We start from the raw sequence: 14,540 nt of genomic DNA on the forward strand, positions 1-14,540 counted from the left end.
ACACAATATCTCAATCAAGCCTAAAAACTAACACAAAGTAATCACATTATCTATCTAAGCATAAAGGAATCCAAAATTGAGTCAAAAACAAGGTTTTTCTAAAAAGTCAAAAATTTGACCCTATGAGAAAATTCGAATTTTCTTCAAGAAAGAGTACCTTTTGAGAGAAATTGATGATGGAATCGAGTTTAGAAGGCTAGAGAGAACAAGTTTCAAGCTTTGATTCGTCGAATTTGGTTGAAAATCGAGTGTGGTAGGGCGGTGGTGGTGCCGTCGGTGAAGGGGAACAGAAAGGGAAGAAGAAAATCAAAAAGAAAAGAGAAAGAGAGGAAGAAATGGGAAGGAGAAGGAAAAAGAAGAGGCCCGTATGGCTCGCGGGCTTATATCTCCGATCCGACTTGCACAATTTTTAAGTTTTTATGATTTTAAAATTTAAAGGGTTTTAAGAAAAGATAAATAAAATAATACCTCAGATTTTAATCCGGTTATTTTATATTATATTGTTCTTTTTATATTTTCTAAGATATATTACTAACTAAAATAAGAAAAGACAACTAAAAATTAAAATATTTTATTTTTATTGAAAACACAAATTACACAGGCTCTACAACTAAATTCCAGAAATGACGCGGAAAGAAAGACAAGTTTAAAGCTTCTTTGACCATCCAGAGTAAATCAGCGGAGTGTATTGAAAATATTTCGAAATCTCTTAACATCTTGCACTCGCGCTTCTGTAAATCTTCGATATCGTCCATAAGTTTAACAAAAGCCCTTTTAACTTTTTTAGTGTTTGAAATTCCATCCATTGGCCCAGTATCTCTATAATTAAGTTCAAAAAGAAGTTTTGCCACTGTGTCTTGAAATAGAAGATCTTCCTCGCAGTCAGGATCACCGATAGTAAATTTAAAGTTTGAAGATATTTCTCGAATGATCTTCTTTTGCGGAGTTGTAAATGAAAATTTTGACATAGTGAGGATTTACACGAGTTCCAAATATACTTCCTTTCTTTTTGCGAAGAAATTCTGATGTATTCTTTCCTTGGTAGAATCCAGAAAAGCTTCAATTAATCTTTTGATGAGAAACGAGGCTGGATCAAAGTAGAAGAAATCTCGGTTTCCGTAGGTTGAAATAGGGTTAGGTTTCTTGCTTTCAATCCAAAATTCTAATTCAGAGATCATTGCCGAGACGTAACGGTTTATATGAATTGGAGAAATTCCTTATTAGTGAAGTGAGGGAGAAAACTGATGAATGATTCTAAATCAAATTTGAAATTAATTTCTGCATCCCGATACTTGACGAAAAGGTCATCCCCACATTCTTTTAACAGTTTGTAAAGAGAACGAGTCTGAGAACGCAGCTCTTTTAACAGATTGATTTGAAATGTTGAAAATGGGAAGTCAGAGGAATAGAGGTGCCTAACGAATTCTCTATAGACGTCTAACCTTCTGCTAGGATTTAACAGATTTCCAATAAACGGAGCTTTTGTTTTATCAGGGTTTCGTATCTCTTTAGGATTAAATTCGAACAAGTCTGGATAGTTGAAAATAGTTGGATATTCTTCCCGTATCTCATCTTCCATAATCAGGAGTTCGTTAAGACTGAACCTCCCTTTTGGTTTGTGAAGAGGGTCGAATCCTGGTTCATTTGAGTAAAACTTATCCAAAAGCAATGAAATCTCTAAGTCAGATGAAATTATCCTGCTTCTTGGACTACAAGAATCAAGAACTAAGTCTTGATGAGACTCATCAGGGTTTAGATTTGTTTTAGGTCTATAAAGAAAAACTTCGCCGGTTTCCGAAGTTGTGGGAGAGCAACTGCCATTCGCACTTTCTTCGTAGTCGGTTAAGTTTGAACTGGAAACTACAGAAATTAAAACCATAATTAATATTTTGTTTTTATAATTTTGAAAAGAGTTTACTATAATGGCGACTTTAAATCCTATACCGACAAACTCTCTGCTTGTTAAGCATGTGTGATTCTTGTAAATTTATCTTTGAAACAAGTGGCCAGGCAGACAACGAAGAGGCAGGATCCTTTTGGTTCCAATATAATTGGAGACTGTTCGGAAAATCCAATAACCAAGTCCGTGTATAATTGTCTTTCTTAGACACCACTCAAGAATCTCAGATATCTTGATAGAGTCAATGATTACCTTAATAGATAGAAAATAAGTCCCCGGCAGCGGCGCCAAAAACTCTACTTACTCTCGTGATATGGCCGAAACGAACGGTTTTATTTTCGCGGTGTCGTTAGGCAGCGGCACGTTAGAATCAGCTACCGCGAGGGCGAGTAGTGGTTGTTTTATTATTTATATTTAGCTGGGGTTCCAAGCTATAGCTCACCTACTTGTCTTCCTTTTAAAGAGTAAATGGTAAATATAACTCAGGTACGTATTTTTGTATGTTTGCTCAGTAATGTGGGACGAAAGTGCCTATATAGTTAACCCTAGTGACAAGAGGTGATAGATTAACTAGATAAAATAGTAATGAGATAATAAAAGTAAAGATAGGTGTGAAGAATAGAATCCTGAAGGGGAATTATCGCAAGAGTTTGACTTCCTAGAATAAACACTAAACCTCAATCAACTGGGCTGTGAACCTAACTGCTTTGTCACTAAGAGTTTAGGCTTTGAAGATTCTGGCTAAGACAGGTATCCCTACTCCCAACGTTAACCTGAAAGGTTGAACGACCTTATGGATGAAATCTTAGGTACATGAACAAAGTGGTTTATCCAATAAAGGAACGTCTCAGCTTTTCTTAATCCCAGTTGTCTAACTAAAGCAATATCCTACCACTGAATCACTATGCTATGCCTTAACATTAACAGATGTGCAATCTTAGATATTCTAAGGTACTGCTAATTGGGATAGAAGTCTCTCATTTGCAATCACTTATTCAACCCCGGATCATCTTACGATATCTCGAGAACATTCCTTCTGACGCGAATCATGCTTCTGAGTAAGCTAGTGTTCGCTGAACTCACTATTGCTAACTCTAATCATAATCTAAATGGGAAGCTCTTCTATGATGAATAAATGGTTATTCATACGTAGGTACTATATCCCTATGGTGACGTTAAGCACACATAACTACTTACCTTGTATCCTAGGATTGATCAGGTCCTAATACTAGGTTATAGCGACGTGAACAAACGGAAAGGGTGATCCGTAAATTAAACTTCTAAACCGTCAAGGTTTCAGCATAACAATATGACAAGTTTCAGATAAAATATTCAACACATAATAAATAATTGTAACAGATAGATAATCATGCAAGATGAAAGCAACTCAAGATAATAACTTTATTAAATTAAGGAAAGCATTCACCATTTACAGACGAGATCTGGACCATTACAAGTACTGACAACCTCTAGCCCGCTCCTATTACAATCTTTGGCGTTCGCCTCCGGGTACTTAATTTCCCGCTTGGAGGTGAGAAGACCTTCAAAGCTCTAGTGGGAGAAAATGTATTGAAGTGAGAGAGTGAAGAGAGGTGTGTGTTGGAATGAATGACAAAGACCCATTAAATAGACTTGAAAATTGCTAAAATACGCCTGGCAGGCCGTATGGCAGGGCGTATTTGGCAGGTCGTATGGCTGGTAGGCCGGATGGTGGGCCGTTTGTTGGCATGTATCTGGCAAGCCGTATCCATAGTGGCAGGCCGTATGGCCGGCCGTATGGCAGGGCGTATGGTGTGCTGGTCAGCCTTGATTCCCTGGATCGTAACTTGATTTCTTGTCTTTCACCGTTTTCGCTCTAGAATCTTCGTTTTAGCTCCGTTTCTCTTAATTCTTTTTACATCGTCTTTGTAATCACTTTACCTATAAGTTTAACCGAAAAAGCGATTATTTTGCTGAAAAAGCTTTGAACTTTATGCTTTCGGGACTCAAGATCGGGGGTAAAAACGTGACTTTTTAGCCTATATCAATTTGCTAGACGGTCATGATGACAAACGCAAAGCAAACATGCGTTTCTGCGAATGCTGACGCACTGCCTGGCGATTCGCAGAACGTCATGATATTTCCATTACAAGCACATGCTAGCATAACTGCGAGAAAATCGATTCAAGAACTAATTGCTAAAACATCTGTGGCAAATAACGCTAGTGATTCGCAGCCAGAAGTTGCTGCCGAAAAAATGGTTGCACGCAGATCATTGTTGCAAAACTGCGAAGAAACAATTACTGAAGGAAAGCGAATGAAGGCTTTGGCTGGCAAATCTACTCTGCGAACTGACAAAATTGGTGGCACTGCCATTGAACAGGCTAAGAAAGATGCCAAATGTAGTCGAGAGTCCCGCATACCGCGAACTTACCTATGGCTGTTAAATAATTCGGGATCACAGGTTGATCGCCTAGTTATTAAGCGAAATGATAGTGATAGTGATAATGCAGAAGAACACGTTAATTATAATTCTGCATATAACTCAAAAATGGCTAAGGCGCCAAGAGAAGAAAGCGAATTTTCTGATGATTCGAATAGCGTGGAAGAGTTTGTTAAAGTTCCACATGTTAAGCGAAAACGTCCACCAACACCTTTCCCTCATTATGGGGAAGAAGGTGAAGCATATGATGCTGCCCGCAGAGAAAATGCTCAAAATTTTTTTGGCGGATGCTTTCAGAAGCATTGCGCCAAAGTCAATGCAACATAAGTTTGAACAGCCAAATTTCTTGCAAGATATGATTGCCAAGTTTTGTGCGAAGAATGCAGATACTCGTACAAAAAAGGCAACTGAAATCACTACTGCCGCGGACAAGTTTGTTCAACATATTTCTGATTATCCAATTGTTTCTCCGCCAATTGTGCCGGCAACTCTGGGAGTTTATTCGGGTTTAACCGATCCTTTAGATTTTCTGCAGCGCTTCGAAGGGGTGGTAAGCACCTATAACTGGGATGAACCAGTTGCGTGTAGAGTGTTCCCCATGGCTTTGCAAGGGTCAGCAAGGGAGTGGTTTCATAGTCTGCAATCTCGCAGTATTATTGGCTTTGTTGATTTGCGTGAAAATTTTTTGCTACAGTTTCAAATTCTTTTGTAGCAGAAAAAGACACATATAGAATATCATGATATTAAGCAAGGCAACAAGGAAAATTTGAACGCATTACTTACGCGGTGCATTTACGAATGCCAAAAAATTCCAAGATTGAATGAAGATCAGAAAATTTCTGGTTTTTTGCATGCTATTAATCCGCAGCGACATCCAACTCTTGTGCTAAGATTGCGAAGAGATGTTTCGCTAACTTTCGCTAAAGTTCAACGGGAAACATATGATTATCTCCACGGTGGAGAGGATAGCACTATTACCCCTGCGTGTGGATGGGGTAGAGACAAAAGTTGGCGAGATGACAATGACTCTTTTCGTGATGGTAACAGTGATAATTATCGCGGACCAAGTTTTCCGCGGAGAAATGGCGGCGGTGGATACCCGCGAAATGACAGGTTTCAAGGGCAAAATGATAACCATGGATATGGCCATCGTGATCGCTATTCTACGCGAAAGTGGAACAATGAATCTTTCAATATCATTCAGATGCTAACAAAAATGCCTAAGGAAATTTTGCTACAAGAAAGAGTCGTTAAGTCTTTCCCTGATCCGCAGCCTTTAGGAGAGAATAGCAGGCGCGATTGATCAAAGTTTTGTGTTTTCCATGACGATTATGGTTCTGACACCAATCGCTATAGGGATTTGTCGGAATTCATCGCGGAAGCATATGAACAAGGCAAGCTGGACCATTGAGTACTGCGAATGCGATTATAATGCCTACAGAAGCCAATACCTCAAATGCGCCAAATATGGTTGAGCGAAAGGCTCCCGTTGTGAAAAATCTGGGTGTAAAGATGGTGAGTAAGAAGGAAAATCAGCACGGAATCCAGGTCATTAATGTGGTAGAGGTGCAGGACGAAATATCGGTATTTCAAATATCAGAGCAGATTGTAAGTTGGAAATGTCCCTCTATTACTTTCCCGCCTGCAAGTCTGTTTGCGGATGTTGACAAACCAGTGGTGGTTTCATGCTGCATTGCAGATACCGGCATTATGATCATGAAGGTACATGTGGAAACTGGTAGCAGTGTAGACGTCATGTACGAACAATGTTTTAGCAAGCTGCCCGCGAACATTCAGGCTTTGATGAAACCTACTGGGGTTTCACTTGCCGGATTCTCAGGAGAGTCAACTTGGCCTGTTGGCCAGTTGGAATTGCAAATGGAATTAGTTGATGATCGCGATGAGTCGCTGAGATGTCAAGCTTTGTTGAATCTATACATAATGCGAAATCAGTCGCGATTCAATATGATACTTGGGCGCACTGCTTTGCGCATGTTTGGCGCTATCCCTTCTACTATACATGGCATGCTTAAATTTTCTGCTAATAAGGGAATTGGCACACTAACTTCTGTGGAAGTAGAGTCATTCTGTGCTATGATTATGGCAAATGCTAATATGGGTATTGAAGGACATTCAGTTCACCCAGAATAGTGTGAAAATTTACAGGAAAAAGTTGTAATAAGATGCTAAGGCAAATTGCATTAATGCATAATATGTCGCATTTATTTTTAGAACTTTGTACCGCGAAAAAGTAATGAATAAAGCAAAATTAATTTCAGTGTTGGTAGTTTTTTCTTTACAAAGCGAAAACACTATGTGTGGCCACGCCTAGTGATTATTTCACAGAATGCAATTACCTATCTTTTAAAACACTAAGTTAATGTTTGTTCTGCGGATGCTTTAAGTAAAATGGCATGCTTTTCGTTAAGCATGGCCTGCTTAAAAGATGTAATAATGCAAATATGCACTGCGAAATAATATGCTAAAAACCAAGTGATGAAATTGCCCACTTATGTTGACTTGAAAATGTTGTGAAAGGATAAAATTTCCTAAGTGTTTGAACTTTCCAATACTTAGATGTTTCGCAATGCTAAATTTGCCTAAGGATCGATTTGTCGGACTTAGAAGATTCATAATGATTAAAAGATTGTTTCGCATAAAGTACGCGTTTGTTATGTGCACAATAGCGAATGCGGAAATTGCAAAGGGCAAGTCTGAATTATGAATATATGATAAAGTAAAGCGTTATATAAAAAAAAGTTGCAACTGCGAAATGTAAATATGATAGTAATATTAAGCGCGTAAACAGCACGGATCATTACAAAAAACGCAATTCAGATTGCGAAATATACATATGAAAACTAGCTAAGACAAATCTAAAGCTCCAACGCTTTAATGTCTGCGAACGTAATGCCCTCGCGCTGGCTGAATTCCTCCAGGGCAGGTATGTTGACCTTTTCAACTTCCTTCTTTGCTCTTGAGAGCGCTTCTCGAGCATCATCAGTGGCACAAATTTCAGTCGCCATGTCCGAAGGGAGGGGTTGAGAAAGATCGCCAAGCTGGCACAACAGATCATACCACTCACAGCGAGTGGCAAGTTTTGATGCTTGGGCATATGCCTGAATTTCTCAGTGACTGGATTGGAATCCATCACTTTATCTGCTAATTCTGGCAGATATTTGACCAGCTGTACGAATTCTTTTTCTGCATTTTTCGCCCTCTTTTTGAGTCTGGCGTTCTCCTCCATAGCCTTTTTAAGCCGTGCCTCAGCCCTTTGCGCTTTTCTCTCGTGAGCGTTGGCAATCTTCACTACATTATCATATTCATCCGACATCTCGGTGAAACGCTCCATGCTGTCTACAGTTAGACAAATTGCATTGTAGAAATTATGCAGTCTCTGTCTTGCAGCTTCGGGATGTGATAGATTGCGATATTGCTCTTTTGTATCCTTAGGAACAAATTTGTAAAGCTTGCGGTATAGTTGATTGGCATGTTCTGCTGCTGCGGTTTCTTCCGCATCATCTTCTCCTTCTTCCTCTCGATTAGATGCTTCTGCGTCAGAAGGAAGAGATAAATTTTCATGCCCGAGCTCTTCCAGAATATCTGTGGGGATGCTCCCAATGATATTGTAGAGCGGTGTCGCTTCAGCGGATGAATCTGAAAGGACAACTACAAACAGATAAGCAAATATAGCAAGCTTATACGAAAATAATACACGCGTAATAAATAAATACTGCGAATACATAATCACTTACTCGCTTCTCGTTCAGAAAGAGACCGCAGTCGTCTTTTGCGTGGAGTGGGGGCACTTTCCGCAACTTTCCGCTTACCGCGGTCTTCCCCACCAGAAATAAAGCATGTATTGATGATTGGCTCATCAATAGGAACAATCTCGCCGTCGCCATTTTTTAAGCGACGAGCAGGATTGATCCTGCTAATATCTATCGACCTCATGATTAGGTCAAGAGTAATCACTGCGACAATCAATTGTATAAGCATAAGCATAAGTGTATTATATTAATACGTTGAGAAGAATATAAGCGAAATACCATTATTTGCCTGGTCGACCAAAAGAGCGTCACAATGGCTCCATGGCCATTGAATTGAGACCCCGCCAATGTACAGAGGTACATTCGAATATGCTCGTAGAATTAGGACCGTATTCTTGAATGTATTGAGAATGTCACTCTCAAGATCATCAAGTATAGGCTTCTCATTGAGAGTAGGATCAAGTTCTGTACACCATCTTCTTGGTATATCACTATCCACATAGGCGGTGTCGTTAATGTAAAAGAAAGAACTGCGCCAGTTGTCAATTGAGTCTTTTGGTGATGTCATTGTGCCAAGTTTACTGCGAAATGAAAACCATCCCACATCGTATAGCACCAGGCTATTGCACGTACGAAACACGTTTAGCAGCGGTTGTTTGTTGTTGGCATTGCAAAACATCTCAAACAAAACAATTTTATTAATTGCGTTTGGGTGAAGTTGCGCCATGGCAATCTTGTAATACTCACAAACACTCGGAAGAATTGAGTAAGCGGGAATCGTAGGTTGCCCTAAGAGATGGCAGCCTCATAAACGGAAATCATCCCCTTAGGGGGGTGTCGGCTCGTTGTTCTACTGCAGGTGCGGTAGGAACAAACTGTGCAAGTGGGGGGTACCACTCCTGTAGGGTGTGGAGTTTCGCTTCCGTCATATAGGAAACGAAACCTCCAAGTGTATGCATAGATGAATAGGATGCCATTTTTTGTAAGAAAAATAAAACGGATGTTGAATTAAAGAAATTAGAGGTTGAATTGATTAATTGCAAGGAACAAGTATAATCAAATGAATATGATTGAACGCGTAATTGAGAGAGAAAGCGTAAAGTTTTTATGCGGGTTATCCAGCTATTTATAATTGGAATTAGGGCAAGCAAGTTGAAAAGGTAATGATTACATTTAAACGGGTAAAATTACTGCAACGACTAAACGGTAATTATCTAGCCGTTACAGCGTATTGATTTGACAGAATTGCAAAAGTTACCATTGTGCCTATGCGTTAAACGTAATAAAATCAACGATAATAAATGGTTGGTAAAAATTATAAAATATTAACTGCGAAAATTTTAAGGGAGCTCTTCTTTATTTTTAGAGTTTATCATGGTACATTTGCTTCGCGAAATGTATCATAATAAACTGGGGAGACTTGATCATATACATAGCATTGTATATGTATATTTTATTTGCTAAAAGCCTAAAGCAGAATTATGCGAATTATAATGCAAAGTTATGAAGTGTTCGCTGAAAATAAGTATAGCAGCTATATTTTCGAACAAATAAAGGACTACGGTTTAATCCGCTGAGTTTCCGAGGATAGTTAAGTAATTCGCAGACCGCGGATATCTCGAATACTATAAATAGGGAGCTTGGCCTCTCATTTATGGGTTGTTGATTCTCTGCCATTTTGCCTAAGCCTTTGTGATTTCCACTTGTGATCTTGCCCAAGGGATTTTTACATCGCGCAAAGGTGAATTATGCTAATTAACAATCAAGACCGGGTCGGGGTGGTTGATCACTTGATAGTTAAAGTGAAAGACGATCATCGGGGCCCAAAATAATCATCAAACATTCCATCCTCCATCATAATCTTATTGCACTCAATCCGTAATTAAGCAACATCATTAATTAAGGATTGATCATCGGGAAGTAAGACTTGGCCACTGGTCGATTCACGAACCTATAACAAACATGTACATATATATCAAAGTATGTTCAAAATATATGTAGAACAAGTTTAATACGTTTTAATGTTTTAAGTTTATTAAGTCAGTTGTCCTCGTTGGTAACCTACAACTAGTTGTCCACAGTTAGATGTACAGAAATAAAGCAATATATATTATCTCGAATCAATCCACGACCTCGTGTATACAAGCCTCAGGCTAGATCATACCTCAAACTATATATAATATTATGGAATCAACCTCAACCCTGTATAGCTAACTCCAACATTACTGCATATAGAGTGTCTATGGTTGTTCCGAAATATATATATAGATGGGTCGATATGATATGTCAAAACATTGTATTCGTGTCTATGGTATCCCAAGATTACATAACATATTAGAATACATGTATAATACAATATGAGTTAGCTATAATATGATTAATATAGATTTGTTACCAATTTTCACGTAGCTACAACAAAAAAATTATCCAATCTTGTTTTACCCATAACTTCTTCGTTTTAAATCCGTTTTGAGTGATTTAAGTTGGTATGGTTTCATATTGAACTTAATTTTATGAATCTAAACAGAAAAAGTATAAGTTTATAGTCGGAAATACAGGTTACAAGTCATTTTTTTAAAGGTAGTCATTTCAGTCGAAAGAACGACCTCTAGATGACCATTTTGGAAAACATACTTCCACTTTGAGTTTAACCATGATTTTTGGATATAGTTTCATGTTCATAAGAAAAATCATTTTCGAAGAAGAACAACATTTAAATCAAAGTTTATCGTAGTTTTTAATTAACTAACCCAAAACAGCCCGCGGTGTTTCTACGACGGCGTATATCTGGTTTTACGGTGTTTTTCGTGTTTTCAGGTTTTAAATCATTAAGTCAGCATTTAATATAGATATAGAACATGTGTCTAGTTGATTTTAAAAGTCAAGTTAGAAGGATTAACTTTTGTTTGCGAACAAGTTTAGAATTAACTAAACTATGTTCTAGTGATTACAAGTTTAAACCTTCGAATAAGGTAGTTTTATATATATGAATCGAATGATGTTATGAACATCATTACTACCTCAGGTTTTGTGGATAAACCTACTGGAAATGAGAAAAATAGATCTAGCTTCAAAGGATCCTTGGATGGCTTGAGAGTTCTTGAAGCAAAATCATGACACGAAAACAAGTTCAAGTAAGATTTCCACTCGAAATAAGATTGTTATAGTTATAGAAATTGAATCAAAGTTTGAATATGAGTATTACCTTATATTAGAAAGATATGTTACTGTAAATAAGAAAGATTTCTTGAGGTTGGATGATCACTCAAAGTGGATTTGCAAGATTGGAAGTAAGCTTGCAAACTTGGAAGTGTTGTTGGTGTGTTCTTGAGTAGTTATTTTATAACTTGGTTTATGTATGGATTTATGAACTAGATTGAGCTAGATTTTGTTGAAGATGATGAAGAACACTTAGAATAAATGAAGAACACTTGAGAGAGAGTAGTTTGATTCAAGAAAATTGCAAAGTGAATGTGTTTGTGAGTACCAACATTCACGTGAACTAAGGCTCTCCATATAGGCTCCATTAGTTTGTAATTTTGTGAGATATTTCATGCTAGATGTTAAATGATGGTTCCCACATGGTTAGGTGGCTCACATGGGCTGCTAAGAGCTAATCATTGGAGTGTATATACCAATAGTAAATACATTTAGGAGTTGTGTATTGTACGAGTACAAATACGAGTGCATACGAGTAGAATTGTTGAAGAAAATGAACGAGGATGTAATTGTAAGCATTTTTGTTAAGTAGAAGTACTTTGATAAGTGTCTTGAAGTCTTTCAAAAGTGTAAGAATACATATTAAAACACTACATGTATATACATTTTAACTGAGTCGTTAAGTCATCGTTAGTCGTTACATGTAAGTGTTGTTTTGAAACCTTTAAGTTAACGATCATGTTAAATGTTGTTAACCCATTGTTTATTATATCTAATGAGATGTTAAATCATTACATTATCATGATATCATGATGTATTAATATATCTTAATATGATATATGTGATGCCCCGTACAAAACCATCGTGTACGAATCATCAACAACAGGATCATTACAAGGTTAAGTACTATATGCTGTAATAAAATAAGTTACATTCACGATAAAAAGGTGATGTCATAACCGACGTCAAATGTTTTACAATCCAAAAGCATGCTTCACTAAGTGGAAGCAAATAATAAGTGTACGTGACCACAAAGGTTGTTACATAACATAGTTCCAAAAGTATATAAGTTTGAATGCAAGATAAGTAGTCATGCGATAACAACTCTAAGCAGCGGGTTCTACAGCACGACTAGTATGATAGCGGAAGCGACTTCAAGCACCTGAGAAATACACGCTTAAAAAGGTCAACACAAAGGTTGGTGAGCTATAGTTTAAGTATAACAGTAATGTAAGTAGGCCACGAGATTTCGGTGCTACAACGAGCGTTTCAAAAGTATGTAAAAGTATATGCTTAACCGCGGGCACCCGGTAACTAACTTAACGTTTATGTACCCCCTGAAAGTGCACATGGCAAGTGCGTATAACCTCAAAGTATTAAACACTCGTTAAATGCTAGCGCGACTAGCCCGAGTGGGGATGTCAAACCCTATGGATCCATATCTAAGATTCGCGTTCACGGTTCAAAAACCAATGACTAAACGTTACCGAGCTAAAGGGAATGTTTCTGCCGTTATATAACCCACACATATATAAAGTTTAAGTACTCGTGCCTATTATGTAAAACATAAAATGCGCATGTATTCTCAGTTCCCAAAATAAGTTAAAGTAAAAAGGGAAAGCTATAACTCACAATGATAAGTAGCGGTAAAATAGTAGTAATGTAGAGTCTGGAAAGTGTGCAAGTAATCGGTCCAAAAGTCCTCAACCTAAGTCAAATAGTACTAAGTCAGTAGCTTGTCTTCAAAGGTTTATAAGTATGTAAACAAGGTCATAAGGGTCATCATCAAACATCATCAAACGAAAGGTATAAGTATGTTTTGTTCATAAAGGAAGTTTTAAAACGAAGGCTGACTTCGGTCAGTCACCACAGTCTCTATACCTACTGAAATAAGGTGAGACCAGTGGCCATGGATCCGTATATGATTCCCTTAAGTGGGGTAAAAATCTCAGAAGCAAACTCGTCTTAGTTTGACCGAGGTGACGGTCTAAGTGCGAGTAGGTCAGAATTTTCTGCACAACGTTAAAAGGACCTAGTGACGATCGGAGGGCCATAAATCCTAAACCGTAACTCGTATTAAGACGAGTCCTAAACGAAAAATTATCTACTCAAACAGAGCTAACTGAATATCACAGTTACAGTAGCCCAGGTGTTTAGGTATGACTCAGAAAACAGTAAATAGAAAACAGAAACAGAAAACTAGAAAAGTAAATGGACTTAGTGACGCTCGGAGGGCCATAGACTCTAAACCGTAACTCGTATGAAGACGAGTCTTATATGAAAAGTTATCTACTAGAAAAGTTCTATCCAAAAATCAAGGTTAGATCAGCCCAGACCTACTGGTCTGTTACGGGTTCAGCTGATCAGAAAGTTTGGACAGAACAGTAAGTTTAAGGGAGTTCCGGTGGTTTTGGTGCTTGATGTTCATCATGGTTCTCATCCTTGATGCATATGGCTTCAAGTGTACAACTCATGGATGTGTTTACATCATTGTAACCAAGTCTTGACCATCATAACCCATGTGAAAGTCTAAGTAAAGTCATTAAGTTAAATCATAATTACCATCCCTTGAATCTTTACTTTAGTGAAACCATAGGTTACAAAACTTTGATTATCAACTAGTAAAGTGTAATTTGAGTGCAAGAATGAAAGTGATAAACTAAATAAACAAGTAACAAGTTCATGAGTTTCATACTTTTAAAGATTCAAGCCTAGGTCTTGATCTTTAGAAAGTAAACTTCAAGTTTACTAACATGAATGCATGTATGATTTTTAGAACTTATGAACTTTAAATCTTTAAAACACTAATTGTAGAACCATAAACTAGAGAGTTTAGATCCTTGCATGTTCTTGAATAACAAGATAAATGAAGAATCAAACTAAAGAGTTTGATTCTTTAATACTAGTAAGGAATAACTAAAGTAACAAGTAAGTAAACAACAACTAACAACGACAATGAATTAAGCAACAATAAAGAACAAAAGATGATGATGATTTAGGGGGGTGGGTTACGGTTTTTACAAGGAAAAGAAAGAGGGAAATGAGCTTGCTACTTACAAGTATTAGAGAGAAAAGAGAGAAAGTTGAGGTGCAAGTTTGAAGTGTGTGTTTGGAATGAGGGAAGTATGTATGGATGCTAGTAATAAGTAGTCAAAGAAAATTGAAAATAAAACACCCTCCTAGGCCACTTTGGCCGTGGGTTTAGGGAGTCACAAAAGGGGAGAGTGGCCACTAAAAGCTTCATGCATTTGCTCAAAATCTAGGTCTCATGGTTGCATGTATGGGGACT

Source organism: Rutidosis leptorrhynchoides, chromosome 6, assembly GCF_046630445.1.
Source record: "Rutidosis leptorrhynchoides isolate AG116_Rl617_1_P2 chromosome 6, CSIRO_AGI_Rlap_v1, whole genome shotgun sequence".
Classification (NCBI taxonomy): Eukaryota; Viridiplantae; Streptophyta; class Magnoliopsida; order Asterales; family Asteraceae; genus Rutidosis; species Rutidosis leptorrhynchoides.